Below are 13,158 nucleotides of genomic sequence, written 5' to 3'. Positions count from 1 at the left end.
TTTGCTAAAACAAGTTTATTAAGCTGCAATGCTATCTACCTTATTTGCTCAAACACGTTTATTAAGCTGCAATGCTCTCCACTTTATTTGCTCAAACACATGAGTTTATTAAGCTGCAATGCTCTCTATTTTATTTGCTAAAACATACTAGTTTATTAAGCTGCAATGCTCTACTTTATTTGCTAAAACACAAGTTTATTAAGCTGCAATGCTCTATACTTTATTTGCTAAAACACAATTTTAGTAAGCTGCAATGCTCTCTACTTGATTTGCTAAAACACAAGTTTATTAAGCTGTGGGGCTCTGTACATTGTTAAAACCAGCGAGACAGCAGCTTTAAGTAATTTCTCTGTACAGTTTATCAGTTTTCTACCTTGCTTTATCTTAATATGAAGAATACAATTTTCACACCTAATCATATGACAATGCCCATTGTTGATGGGAGATAAAACCGTAAACAAGCACAGATAGTAAACACAGCACACTATCTGGTATCGACAATTGACCGCGTGCTTGATGTACTTGATGTAACTACAATAATAAAGTGGTGCGTTTGCGAACATGCTCACAAAACATGTTTGAGTTCATATCCGACGAGGTAACTGACACACATCGGATCAGCAGGCTAGGTCAGGATGTTTCTTTACTTTAGATGACGTCATACTTGTGATCGTATTATTAAAGGTGTATTCTCAAAATTGCAACTGTGGTATATTACGATTTTAAAATTTATTTTGTAATAAATGATCACAAATTAATCGATCCCACACATAACTCGGGACTGTGGAAATTGTAATGTACGTGCACGCCGTGCAAACAGCCGTGTTCAGTGTTTTATTTTTGTCTCATCACGTCCTGGCAGATCTTGTAAAATTAGCGAATCCACATAATCTAGAAAGTTGGCTGTCAGAAGTTAGATGGGGCATATAGTTGAATGTATCACGTTTAAATTTCAAAGCCGCAAAACTCGATAAATAATTTTGGCGGGAATCCACCATTATACAATTTTGAAACAGCACCTTTAATTGTTGAAATCCGTATTTAAAAGTAATGTTTTGAATATTCTAATGGTTTTGACATTGGGTTTAAAGTTTTAACACACACACCCTTCCCATTACAAAATACAAACACAACTGTACTTAAAGAGGGGGTCGTACGGTAAATGGTCTGGATTGAGAGTGACTCACTGAACATCATTGTTGAAATGTCTTTGGACAGATGATCTATACGTCGACTCGCACGGACTGACACGTGTACTTGAGTCTCCCCAACATATGTCAGATCACACAGAATGCACTTATTGCCGTAAAGTAAATTGGCATATTGACACGAGAGTGGATCGTATAATTCAGTGCCATATTCCTTAGCCGAAAAGTTACTTTTGAATTCTGAGTGACAATGTCCGTTAACAGAATTTATGAAGATGTTTTGCAGTTTTTAGTTTTGAAAAGAGTCGACCCTTGCACTTGCGGTTGAAGAGTGCTAGTACATGGCACCCTGACAGTTTTGAGTCTTAGGTCTTTGTCTTGCAACTATATCGAACATCTTTGTCTTGCAGCTATATCGAACATCTTTGTCTTGCAGCTATATCGAATATCTTTGTCTTGCAGCTATATCGAACATCTTTGTCTTGCAGCTATATCGAACATCTTTGTCTTGCAGCTATATCGAACATCTTTGTCTTGCAGCTATATCGAACATCTTTGTCTTGCAGCTATATCGAATATCTTTGTCTTGCAGCTATATCGAACATCTTTGTCTTTCAGCTATATCGAACATCTTTGTCTTGCAGCTATATCGAACATCTTTTTCAAAGGGATCAAATAATTGGGTGGGGTCTTTCTTCTTTCGGGGCGGGACATAGCTCAGTGGTACAGCGTTCGATGCGCGGTCGGTGTGGGATCGATCCCCGTCGGTGGGCCCATTGGGATATTTCTCGTTCCAGCCAGTGCACCACGACTGATATATCAAAGGCCGTGGTATGTACTACCCTGTCTGTGGGATGGTGCATATAAAAGATCCCTTGCTGCTAATTGGGAAGAGTAGCCCATGAAGTGGCGACAGGGGGGTTCCTCTCAATATCTGTGTGGTCCTTAACCATATGTCTGACGCCATATACTGTAAATAAAATGTGTTGAGTGCGTCGTTAAGTAAAACATGTCTTTTTCTTCTTTCAAATAAGACAAAGGTCTCATTTATGACATTGTGTTCACTATGAACTGCTCTAATGCGACACAAAAGACAATTCATGAGTTCACAAGAGGACAGGTAAAGTTTAGACTTCCGTCGGTGGGCCCATTGGGCTATTTGTCGTTCCAGCCAATGCATTATGACTTGTATATAAAAACAGTGGTATGTGTTACCTTGTCTGTGGGATAATGCACATAAACAACCTTTTGGTACTAATAGCCTTTTTTTTTCTTCTTCTTTTTTTTGTTTGCGAGTCGAAATTACCAAATGTTTGACATCGAATAGCCGATGATTAATAAATCAATCTGCTATAGTGGTGTCGTTAAACAAAACAAACTAACTTTTTTAACTCTGAAGTTTGGAATTTTATATCGTCTTGGGTGTATTTTGAACGAGACATTTTAAATCGATTTTCTAACATTAATTTAATTTAAACCTTGGCTTGGTTAAAGAATAGGGCCAGCCCGTTCTACTGATAAAGAAGTAGCTGCTCCTCTTTCTCCCACCCCGTTCTACTGATAAAGAAGTAGCTGCTCCTCTCTCTCTCTCCCACCCCGTTCTACTAATAAGAAAGTAGCTGCTCATCTCTCTCCCACCCCGTTCTACTGATAAAGAAGCAGCTGCTCCTCTCTCCCCTACCCCGTTCTACTGATAAAGAAGTAGCTGCTCCTCTCTCTCTCCCACCCCGTTCTACTGATAAAGAAGTAGCTGCTCCTCTCTCTCTCCCACCCCGTTCTACTGATAAAGAAGTAGCTGTCCCTCTCTCTCTCCGCGTTCTACTGATAAAGAAGTAGCTGCTCCTCTCTCTCCCACCCCGTTCTACTGATAAAGAAGTAGCTGCCTCTCTCTCTCTCCCCGTTCTACTGATAAAGAAGTAGCTGTCCCTCTCTCTCCCACCCCGTTCTACTGATAAAAAAGCAGCTGCCCCTCTCTCTCTCCCACCCCATTCTACTGATAAAGAAGTAACTGCCCCTCACTCTCCCTCACCCCGTTCTACTGATAAGAAGTAGCTGCCCCCCCCCCACTCTCTCCCACCCCGTTCTACTGATAAAGAAGTAGCTGCTCCTCTTTCTCCCCGTTCTACTGATAAAGAAGTAGCTGGCTCTCTCCCACCCCGTTCTACTGATAAAGAAGAAGCTGCTCCTCTCTCTTCTACCCAGTCCTACTGATAAAGAAGTAGCTGTCCCTCTCTCTCTCCCACCCCGTTCTACTGATAAAGAAGTAGCTGCTCCTCTCTCTCCCACCCCGTTCTACTGATAAAGTAGCTGCTCCTCTCTCTCCCACCCTTTTCTACTGATAAAGAAGTAGCTGCCCGCTCTCTCCCAAACCGTTCTACTGATAAAGAAGTAGCTGCCCCCTTCTCTCCCACCTCTTTCTACTGATAAAGAAGTAGCTGCTCCTCTCTCCCACCCCTTTCTATTGATAGAAGTAGCTGTCTCTCTCTCTCTCTCTCCCACCTGGTTCTACTGATAAAGAAGTAGCTGCTCCTCTCTCCCACCCCGTTCTACTGATAAAGAAGTAGCTGCTCCTCTCTCTCCCACCCCGTTCTACTGATAAAGAAGTAGCTTTCCCTCTCTCTCCCACCCCGTTCTACTGTTAAAGAAGTAGCTGCCCCTCTCTCTCTCCCACCCCGTTCTACTGATAAAGATGTAGCTGCCCCTCTCTCCCCCACCCCTTTCTACTGATAAAGAAGTAGCTGCCCCTCTCTCTCTCCCACCCCGTTCTACTGATAAAGATGTAGCTGCCCCTCTCTCCCCCACCCCTTTCTACTGATAAAGAAGTAGCTGCTCCTCTCTCTCTCCCACCCCGTTCTACTGATAAAGTAGCTGCCTCTCTCTCCCACCCCGTTCTACTGATACAGAAGTAGCTGACCCTCTCTCTCTCTCCCACCCCGTTCTACTAATAAAGAAGTAGCTGTCCCTCTCTCTCTATCCCCGTTCTACTGATAAAGAAGTAGCTGTCCCTCTCTCTCTCCCACCCCGTTCTACTGATAAAGAAGTAGCTGCCCCTCTCTCTCCCACCCAGTTCTACTGATAAAGAAGTAGCTGCTCCTCTCTCTCTCTCTCTCTCTCTCTCTCTCTCTCTCTCTCTCTCTCTCTCTCTCTCTCTCTCTCTCTCTCTCTCTCCGTTCTACTGATAAAGAAGTAGCTGCTCCTCTCTCTCCCACCCCGTTCTACTGATAAAGTAGCTGCTCCTCTCTCTCCCACCCTTTTCTACTGATAAAGAAGTAGCTTCCCCGCTCTCTCCCACCCCTTTCTACTGATAAAGAAGTAGCTGCTCCTCTCTCCCACCCCGTTCTACTGATAAAGAAGTAGATGTCCCTCTCTCTCCCACCCCGTTCTACTCATAAAGACGGAGGCCTAGCTGCCCCTCTCTCTCCCACCCCTTTCTACTGATATAGAAGTAGCTGCTCCTCTCTCTCTCTCCCACCCCGTTCTACTGATAAAGTAGCTGCCTCTCTCTCCCACCCCGTTCTACTGTTAAAGAAGTAGCTGCCCCTTTTTCTCCCACCCCTTTCTACTGATAAAGAAGTAGCTGCCCCCCCCCCCCCCCCCCCTCTCTCTCTCTCCCACCCCGTTCTATTGATAAAGAAGTAAACTGACGATCAAAAGAAAGTATACCAATTATTTTTATTATAAATAAACACAATACACGTTCATGGAAGGTGAGATAGGTGCCAGTATTGTTCGTTATAATGCAATCAATGACGAATAGTCGCACATTGCTGCGTTTGGGCGATGCCGCACGTGCAAAATGAGTTTATTCATCAAATTTATACTGCACGAGAAACATGATACTCGTGCACATAAAGGGTGTAAAAAAGGGTGCCATTGCTTAGAACATGCCTCAGTCAACAGTAAAACACCAGAGACCATGGCAAGGCTAACTGCTGAAGAAAGAGAGAGAGAGAGAGCTATTGGTATGGTGCAGTTGGGTGCGAGTTATGCCCATGTGGCAAGAATCCTGAATTACACAAAATTGATGATCACCAGGTTGATACAGCGTTACAGGGTGACTGGCAGGACTGCAGACAGACCACGAAGTGGAAGATCCCGCGTCACAACAGCCAACGAGGACCGCCATCTCCGCATCTTACACTTACGTAACAGATTCCTCACTATGACGTCATCTGCAGCGACTGGCCTTGGACATGTCATCAGTCATCACACTGTACGTCGTCGACTACGACAGCATGGTATCGGGGCCTATCGACCATTCAGAGGGATGACACTGATGAGGCAACATCGACTTCGACGTTTACGTTGGGCACGTCAGTTTCAACGTTGGCAACATCGGAACTGGCAACGTGTACTCTTTTTCTGATGAGAGCAGGCCCCGTACTTATAAACCTTAAAGTCTACACTTTAAAAGTCTACACTTTAAAAGTCCAGACTTTAACGTCATGGCAACGCCATTCAAATAGCGTTAAAGTCTGGACTTTATTAAAGTCTAGACTTTAAGTTTTATAAGCACGGGCCCAGGTTCCAGTTATTCAGAGCTGATGGCAGGACTCGGATATACCAACGTGCAGGAGAGAGAACAGCTCCGTGCTGTGTTCAGGAGACTGAACTGTTTGGTGGTGGATCTGAGATGGTTTGGGGCGATATCTGTGGCCAACAGCGGACAGACCTTATTGTCATTGACGGAAATCTGTCCGACGTCGGGTCCATGCTTGCATACTTGCACATTGTGGACATACATGCTATTGAAACATGTTCTTTGTGGTCAAATTTATTCACCTTCGTTATGAGTGGTCCTTTATGAAATCGCACATTTCACCCCTAGTGCTGTTGTGCACTGTGGTATTATAATTTTATGGGTTTTATTGAGCATACTTGTGTTTATTTATCGCCAAATTATTATACTTTCAAAATATAACATTTGCATCAACTTGTGTTTTGTGTTGTTTTTAATACTTTGAAAAAATAATTGGTATACTTTCTTTTGATCGTCAATTTAGCTGCCTCTCTCTCTTCCACCCCGTTCTAGTGATACAGATACAGCTGCCCCTCTCTCTCTCCCACCCCGTTCTACTGATAAAGAAGTAGCTGACCTTTTATCTATGCATGTGTTCTCACACCAAGACCTCTCATGTTTGCGGGTAACCTTCACGTCTTATCAAGACACGGTTTAAGGAAGATTCACACAACTATACTCTTCAAAAAATAAAACGACAAACTGGAAAGGTACTGAAAAAAATAAATATATGATGGACTTCTAAAATACCTACCATTTTTGTCTAATATGTTAATTTATAATAAAAATCTTTAACTACATTTACCTACACGAGCGATCGAAGACGCTCCAGGAAATCGTTTCCGAAAATGTTTATATATTTTAAGTAGTAATATCGTTATCTATGTAATGTGTGAATCAAATTGCATCAGCTGTAGTGGTGAATGTACGATTGTTTAACGACATCACAGCACCAACAACACACATCAGCTGTAGTGGTGAATGTACGATTGTTTAACGACACCACAGCACCAACAACACACATCAGCTGTAGTGGTGAATGTACGATTGTTTAACGACACCACAGCACCAACAACACACATCAGCACCAACAACACACATCAGCTGTAGTGGTGAATGTACGATTGTTTAACGACACCACATCACCAACAACACACATCAGCTGTAGTGGTGAATGTACGATTGTTTAACGACACCACATCACCAACAACACACATCAGCTGTAGTGGTGAATGTACGATTGTTTAACGACACCACAGCAGCAACAACACACATCAGCACCAACAACACACATCAGCTGTAGTGGTGAATGTACGATTGTTTAACGACACCACATCACCAACAACACACATCAGCTGTAGTGGTGAATGTACGATTGTTCAACGACACCACAGCACCAACAACACACATCAGCTGTAGTGGTGAATGTACGATTGTCTAACGACATCACATCACCAACAACACACATCAGCTGTAGTGGTGAATGGACGATTGTTTAACGACATCACATCACCAACAACACACATCAGCTGTAGTGGTGAATGTACGATTGTTTAACGACACCACAACACCAACAACACACATCAGCACCAACAACACACATCAGCTGTAGTGGTGAATGTACGATTGTTTAACGACACCACAGCACCAACAACACACATCAGCTGTAGTGGTGAATGTACGATTGTTTAACGACACCACATCACCAACAACACACATCAGCTGTAGTGGTGAATGTACGATTGTTTAACGACACCACAGCACCAACAACACACATCAGCTGTAGTGGTGAATGTACGATTGTTCAACGACACCACAGCACCAACAACACACATCAGCTGTAGTGGTGAATGGACGATTGTTTAACGACATCACATCACCAACAACACACATCAGCTGTAGTGGTGAATGTACGATTGTTTAACGACACCACAGCACCAACAACACACATCAGCACCAACAACACACATCAGCTGTAGTGGTGAATGTACGATTGTTTAACGACACCACATCACCAACAACACACATCAGCTGTAGTGGTGAATGTACGATTGTTTAACGACACCACAGCACCAACAACACACATCAGCTGTAGTGGTGAATGTACGATTGTTTAACGACACCACATCACCAACAACATACATCAGCTGTAGTGGTGAATGTACGATTGTTTAACGACACCACATCACCAACAACACACATCAGCTGTAGTGGTGAATGTACGATTGTTTAACGACACCACAGCACCAACAACACACATCAGCAGTAGTGGTGAATGTACGATTGTTTAACGACACCACAGCACCAACAACACACATCAGCTGTAGTGGTGAATGTACGATTGTTTAACGAAACCACATCACCAACAACACACATCAGCTGTAGTGGTGAATGTACGATTGTTTAACGACACCACATCACCAACAACACACATCAGCTGTAGTGGTGAATGTACGATTGTTTAACGACACCACAGCACCAACAACACACATCAGCACCAACAACACACATCAGCTGTAGTGGTGAATGTACGATTGTTTAACGACACCACATCACCAACAGCACACATCAGCTGTAGTGGTGAATGTACGATTGTTTAACGACACCACAGCACCAACAACACACATCAGCTGTAGTGGTGAATGTACGATTGTTTAACGACACACAGCACCAACAACACACATCAGCTGTAGTGGTAAATGTACGATTGTTTAACGACACCACATCACCAACAACACGCATCAGCTGTAGTGGTGAATGTACGATTGTTTAACGACACCACAGCACCAACAACACACATCAGCTGTAGTGGTGAATGTACGATTGTTCAACGACACCACAGCACCAACAACACACATCAGCTGTAGTGGTGAATGGACGATTGTTTAACGACATCACATCACCAACAACACACATCAGCTGTAGTGGTGAATGTACGATTGTTTAACGACACCACACCACAGCACCAACAACACACATCAGCACCAACAACACACATCAGCTGTAGTGGTGAATGTACGATTGATTAACGACACCACAGCACCAACAACACACATCAGCTGTAGTGGTGAATGTACGATTGTTTAACGACACCACAGCACCAACAACACACATCAGCTGTAGTGGTGAATGTACGATTGTTTAACGACACCACAGCACCAACAACACACATCAGCACCAACAACACACATCAGCTGTAGTGGTGAATGTACGATTGTTTAACGACACCACATCACCAACAACACACATCAGCTGTAGTGGTGAATGTACGATTGTTTAACGACACCACAGCACCAACAACACACATCAGCACCAACAACACACATCAGCTGTAGTGGTGAATGTACGATTCTTTAACGACACCACATCACCAACAACACACATCAGCTGTAGTGGTGAATGTACGATTGTTCAACGACACCACAGCACCAACAACACACATCAGCTGTAGTGGTGAATGTACGATTGTCTAACGACATCACATCACCAACAACACACATCAGCACCAACAACACACATCAGCTGTAGTGGTGAATGTACGATTGTTTAACGACACCACAGCACCAACAACACACATCAGCTGTAGTGGTGAATGTACGATTGTTCAACGACACCACATCACCAACAACACACATCAGCTGTAGTGGTGAATGTACGATTGTTTAACGACACCACAGCACCAACAACACACATCAGCACCAACAACACACATCAGCTGTAGTGGTGAATGTACGATTGTTTAACGACACCACATCACCAACAACACACATCAGCTGTAGTGGTGAATGTACGATTGTTTAACGACACCACAGCACCAACAACACACATCAGCACCAACAACACACATCAGCTGTAGTGGTGAATGTACGATTGTTTAACGACACCACATCACCAACAACACACATCAGCTGTAGTGGTGAATGTACGATTGTTCAACGACACCACAGAACCAACAACACACATCAGCTGTAGTGGTGAATGTACGATTGTCTAACGACATCACATCACCAACAACACACATCAGCTGTAGTGGTGAATGGACGATTGTTTAACGACATCACATCACCAACAACACACATCAGCTGTAGTGGTGAATGTACGATTGTTTAACGACACCACAGCACCAACAACACACATCAGCACCAACAACACACATCAGCTGTAGTGGTGAATGTACGATTGTTCAACGACACCACAGCACCAACAACACACATCAGCTGTAGTGGTGAATGTACGATTGTTTAACGACACCACATCACCAACAACACACATCAGCTGTAGTGGTGAATGTACGATTGTTTAACGACACCACAGCACCAACAACACACATCAGCACCAACAACACACATCAGCTGTAGTGGTGAATGTACGATTGTTTAACGACACCACAGCACCAACAACACACATCAGCTGTAGTGGTGAATGTACGATTGTTTAACGACACCACAGCACCCAAAACACATCAGCTGTAGTGGTGAATGTACCAACGACACCACAGCACCAACAACACACATCAGCTGTAGTGGTGAATGTACGATTGTTTAACGACACCACAGCACCAACAACACACATCAGCACCAACAACACACATCAGCTGTAGTGGTGAATGTACGATTGTTTAACGACACCACATCACCAACAACACACATCAGCTGTAGTGGTGAATGTACGATTGTTTAACGACACCACAGCACCAACAACACACATCAGCACCAACAACACACATCAGCTGTAGTGGTGAATGTACGATTGTTTAACGACACCACATCACCAACAACACACATCAGCTGTAGTGGTGAATGTACGATTGTTTAACGACACCACAGCACCAACAACACACATCAGCTGTAGTGGTGAATGTACGATTGTTTAACGACACCACAGCACCAACAACACACACAGCACCAACAACACACATCAGCTGTAGTGGTGAATGTACGATTGTTTAACGACACCACATCACCAACAACACACATCAGCTGTAGTGGTGAATGTACGATTGTTTAACGACACCACAGCACCAACAACACACATCAGCACCAACAACACACATCAGCTGTAGTGGTGAATGTACGATTGTTTAACGACACCACATCACCAACAACACACATCAGCTGTAGTGGTGAATGTACGATTGTTTAACGACACCACATCACCAACAACACACATCAGCTGTAGTGGTGAATGTACGATTGTTTAACGACACCACAGCACCAACAACACACATCAGCTGTAGTGGTGAATGTACGATTGTTTAACGACACCACATCACCAACAACACACATCAGCTGTAGTGGTGAATGTACGATTGTTTAACGACACCACATCACCAACAACACACATCAGCTGTAGTGGTGAATGTACGATTGTTTAACGACACCACAGCACCAACAACACACACACATACACACCAACAACACACATCAGCTGTAGTGGTGAATGTACGATTGTTTAACGACAACGACACCACATCACCAACAACACACATCAGCTGTAGTGGTGAATGTACGATTGTTTAACGACACCACAGCACCAACAACACACATCAGCTGTAGTGGTGAATGTACGATTGTTTAACGACACCACAGCACCAACAACACACATCAGCTGTAGTGGTGAATGTACGATTGTTTAACGACACCACATCACCAACAACACACATCAGCTGTAGTGGTGAATGTACGATTGTTTAACGACACCACATCACCAACAACACACATCAGCTGTAGTGGTGAATGTACGATTGTTTAACGACACCACATCACCAACAGCACACATCAGCTGTAGTGGTGAATGGACGATTGTTTAACGACACCACATCACCAACAACACACATCAGCTGTAGTGGTGAATGTACGATTGTTTAACGACACCACATCACCAACAGCACACATCAGCTGTAGTGGTGAATGTACGATTGTTTAACGACACCACATCACCAACAACACACATCAGCTGTAGTGGTGAATGTACGATTGTTTAACGACACCACATCACCAACAACACACATCAGCTGTAGTGGTGAATGTACGATTGTTTAACGACACCACAGCACCAACAACACACATCAGCACCAACAACACACATCAGCTGTAGTGGTGAATGTACGATTGTTTAACGACACCACATCACCAACAACACACATCAGCACCAACAACACACATCAGCTGTAGTGGTGAATGTACGATTGTTTAACGACACCACATCACCAACAACACACATCAGCTGTAGTGGTGAATGTACGATTGTTTAACGACACCACAGCACCAACAACACACATCAGCTGTAGTGGTGAATGTACGATTGTTTAACGACACCACAGCACCAACAACACACATCAGCACCAACAACACACATCAGCTGTAGTGGTGAATGTACGATTGTTTAACGACACCACATCACCAACAACACACATCAGCTGTAGTGGTGAATGTACGATTGTTTAACGACACCACAGCACCGACAACACACATCAGCAGCAACAACACACATCAGCTGTAGTGGTGAATGTACGATTGTTTAACGACACCACATCACCAACAGCACACATCAGCTGTAGTGGTGAATGTACGATTGTTTAACGACACCACATCACCAACAGCACACATCAGCTGTAGTGGTGAATGTACGATTGTTTAACGACACCACATCACCAACAGCACACATCAGCTGTAGTGGTGAATGTACGATTGTTTAACGACACCACATCACCAACAGCACACATCAGCTGTAGTGGTGAATGTACGATTGTTTAACGACACCACATCACCAACAGCACACATCAGCTGTAGTGGTGAATGTACGATTGTTCAACGACACCACAGCACCAACAACACACATCAGCTGTAGTGGTGAATGTACGATTGTTTAACGACACCACATCACCAACAACACACATCAGCTGTAGTGGTGAATGTACGATTGTTTAACGACACCACATCACCGACTGGGTGTCAAGTAGACGAATATGATTATTAACATTCAAATAAAAATTATATAATTATGTAAAAAAAAAAAAAAAAAAAAAATAATAATAACTCCACTAAACCCCCCCTAAAAACCCCCACAACAACAACAACAACCCCACACCAAAAAACAAACAAACCCACCACCACCACCACCAAAAACCCCCACCAACAACAAACCAACCAACCAAAATACACCTCACAACAACAGTGTAAAGAGCTGTGAAAAATAACAATATTAAAGTAAGTATGGTTTAAAAAAAATTGTAAAATTTTAGTAGGTTTAAAATTCATTGTAGGTAGAATTAAAAAAAGATTCCACTACATTTCTGTTGCAAAATAACCAAATAATACGTTTTTCGCCCACTTCAGATTATTACATTACACTAAAATGTGGCGCACTGTCGGGGTACACTGGCAATGTTCACACTGAGGAGGACTGCCACTCTCCTAGAACTGGCTTGACAAAATAAAACTTGTTCGCAATCGCACTGTTCCAATCATCTTGCCAAGTTGAAGGGGTGTT

The sequence above is a fragment of the Gigantopelta aegis genome, chromosome 8 (genome assembly GCF_016097555.1).
Source record: "Gigantopelta aegis isolate Gae_Host chromosome 8, Gae_host_genome, whole genome shotgun sequence".
Taxonomy (NCBI): Eukaryota; Metazoa; Mollusca; class Gastropoda; order Neomphalida; family Peltospiridae; genus Gigantopelta; species Gigantopelta aegis.
Note: the sequence above shows the minus strand (reverse complement) of the source record.